The sequence below is a fragment of the Neoarius graeffei genome, chromosome 3 (genome assembly GCF_027579695.1).
Source record: "Neoarius graeffei isolate fNeoGra1 chromosome 3, fNeoGra1.pri, whole genome shotgun sequence".
NCBI classification, from domain to species: Eukaryota; Metazoa; Chordata; class Actinopteri; order Siluriformes; family Ariidae; genus Neoarius; species Neoarius graeffei.
In genome coordinates, this window is record NC_083571.1 from 48453393 (window position 1) to 48456889 (window position 3497).

The following is a 3497-nucleotide window of genomic DNA, read 5'->3' on the forward strand; positions in this document are numbered from 1 at the left end:
CTGCTAGTGTTAACGACGCAGACTTTATGTGCCTTGGTTTGGAAATGCAATTTCAGGTCATAAAAACCTGAAGCTGCCACTTTAATGTGCTTTCTTCACGGAACACAGAGCGAATATTGGGGGCCATTCAAAGACACCTGGATCCATCCTTTGTATTCTCCATCCAGAGTGTCCCATTCTTTCAGATGTTTTCCAGTTCCAGCACGTTTTCTCTTTGCCATTGTGTTTCCAGATGCCATTTTCATCTCATCTCATCTCATCTCATCTCATCTCATCTCATCTCATCTCATCTCATTATCTCTAGCCACTTTATCCTGTTCTACAGGGTTGCAGGCAAGCTGGAGCCTATCCCAGCTGACTACGGGCGAAAGGTGGGGTACACCCTGGACAAGTCGCCAGGTCATCACAGGGCTGACACATAGACACAGACAACCATTCACACTCACATTCACACCTACGGTCAATTTAGAGTCACCAGTTAACCTAACCTGCATGTCTTTGGACTGTGGGGGAAACCGGAGCACCCGGAGGAAACCCACGCAGACATGGGGAGAACATGCAAACTCTGCACAGAAAGGCCCTTGCCGGCCACGGGGCTTGAACCTGGACCTTCTTGCTGTGAGGCAACAGCGCTAACCACTACACCACCGTGCCGCCCAGCAGATGCCATTTTTAAAAGATATAACTTGTCAAATTTGATGTGCACATGAGGACTGCTCAACCACAAATGACCAAGAAAACCACATGCAACTAGAAAACCACAAATTGAAAATAGTTACGTTTCATTGGGCTTGTGTGTTTGAAAAAATAAATGGGGGATGCTAAGAAAATTTTCTCGGAGTAACGGAAAAAATCTCAGATGATACAAAACGTAATTTTCCCGTATGAAAATCAGTGTACGCCGTATTAGCCAAAAAATTGCATTTCCCCGTACAAAATACGGGGAAACCGTATAAGTTGACATGTAGGTGACAGACAGATGCAAAAGCAGAACAGAGTTTATTAAGGTAAACTGGCAGACATATCCAAATCATGAGGTAAAAAGGTAGCATCAAAAACACAGGCAACAGTTAGGTGAGGCACAAACAGGGTCTTTTTTTTTTTTCTTTTAGCTGCTCCCATTAGGGAACATGTTCCACATATTTGATTTGGCATACAGTAGGTTTCTCACCAGAGGTCCTTCCTGATGCAACCTTCCCCAGTCTATCTGGGCTTAGGACTGGCACTAAGTATGCACTGGCTTGTACAACTCCAGTGACGTATCTTACTTAACCTGCATGTCTTTGAACTGTGGGGGAAACTCATGCAGACATGGGGAGAACATGCAAATTCCACACAGAAAGACCCCCGTTGACTATGAGGTTCGAACCTGGAACCATCTTGCTGTGAGGCGACAGTGCTAACCACTGTGCCACAGACAGGGTATCAGAGGCAATATCAAGAAAGGTAAAATCCAAAGTACAAAACAAAGTCAAACTAAAAAAAAAAAAACCCAGTCCATTAAACAAAAGGCTTGATAAGGTCAGACAAGGATCCAAGCATTTAATTCACAGTGTACAGGTGCAGTGAGTGTGCTCAGATAGTGTGCTATGGTGAATGAGTCCAGGTGAGTGCAATTAGTAATCGCGAAACTGTGAATAGTGAAGTGCAGGATGGGTATTGTAATCCGTGGCTGCCATATTGGAAAGCCATTGAATTCTGGAAAGGGGAATCTTGAGTGGGCGGCACGGTGGTGTAGTGGTTAGCACTGTTGCCTCACAGAAAGAAGGTCCTGGGTTCGAGCACAGCAGCCGACAAGGGCCTTTCTGTGTGGAGTTTGCATGTTCTCCCCATGTCTGTGTGGGTTTCCTCCAGGTGCTCCGGTTTCCCCCACAGTCCAAAGGCATGCAGGTTAGGCTAATTGGTGGCTCTAAATTGACCGTAGGTGTGAATGTGAGTGTGAATGGTTGTCTGTGTCTATGTGTCAGCCCTGCGATGACCTGGCAACTTGTCCAGGGTGTACCCCGTCTCTTGCCCATAGTCAGCTGGGATAGGCTCCAGCTTGCCTGCGACCCTGTAGGACAGGATAAGCAGCTACAAATAATGGATGGATGGAATCTTGAGTGTTAGCAGGTGCAGACATGACAGACCCTTACCATCCCCAGAGGGGTACTAAAAGTGATCTTCCACTCATCACCTTCTCGGACGCGCACCAGATTGTAAGCACGGTGTAGGTCGAGCTTAGTAAACACTTTAGCAGACCAGAGTTATTTAAGGGCTGAGGGGACTAAAGGCAAGGGATAGGGGTATTTTACTGTGATTTCGTACAGCTCTTCCATTGCAGGTCACAGGTGTGCTGGAATTAGTCTCGGCTGACTTTGGGTGAGATGCAGGGTACACCCTGGACAGGTCACCAGTCTATTGTGGGACTAACACAGAGAGACAGACAGACTAACATTCTCACTGATAGGCAATTTAGAGTAGTCTTTGAACTGTGGGAGAAAACCAGAGCACCTGAAGAAAACCCACGCAGGCATGAGTACAAAATGTAAACGCCACCCAGAACATGCTTGCTGTCAAGTCAAGTCAAGTTTATTTGTATAGCGCTTTTAACAATAAACATTGTCGCAAAGCAGCTTTACAGAATTTGAACGACTTAAAATATGAGATAAATTTTATCCCTGATCTATCCCCAACGAGCACGCCTGTGGTGACGGTGGCAAGGAAAAACTCCCTCAGACGACATGAGGAAGAAACCTCGAGAGGAACCAGACTCAAAAGGGAACCCATCCCCATCCGGGCAACAACAGACAACATGACTATAACATTAACAGTCCTAACATAAGGCAGCTTCGTTGATGCTATAAACCCCCCACCAACGGAAACCCGAGCACAAAACCGTTCACGACAACCGTAGTCCCAAAGTCAGCAAGTCATCTGCAGTCCCCAGCCACAAAAGCACAACTGCAAGAGTCCAGGCGCGACCCCCAACTGTCCACATGGGGCCCACCTTCCACAGGAGTGATCCGATGAGACTCCAACCAGACACAGGGCACCAGGATGGATCAGGCAGGTCCGAGGAGCAGAAGAGATGTGAGGCGACAGTGCTAACCACTGCCCATGTTATTGCTTTTTTTTTCTCATCTCATCTCATTATCTCTAGCTACTTTATCCTGTTCTACAGGGTCGCAGGCAAGCTGGAGCCTATCCCAGCTGACTACGGGCGAAAGGCGGGGTACACCCTGGACAAGTCGCCAGGTCATCACAGGGCCGACACATAGACACAGACAACCATTCACACCTACAGTCAATTTCGAGTCACCAGTTAACCTAACCTGCATGTCTTTGGACTGTGGGGGAAACCAGAGCACCCAGAGGAAACCCACGTGGACACGGGGAGAACATGCAAACTCCACACAGAAAGGCCCTCGCCGGCCACGGGGCTCGAACCTGGACCTTCTTGCTGTGAGGCGACAGCGCTAACCACTACACCACCGTGCCGCCCTGCCTTTTTTTTT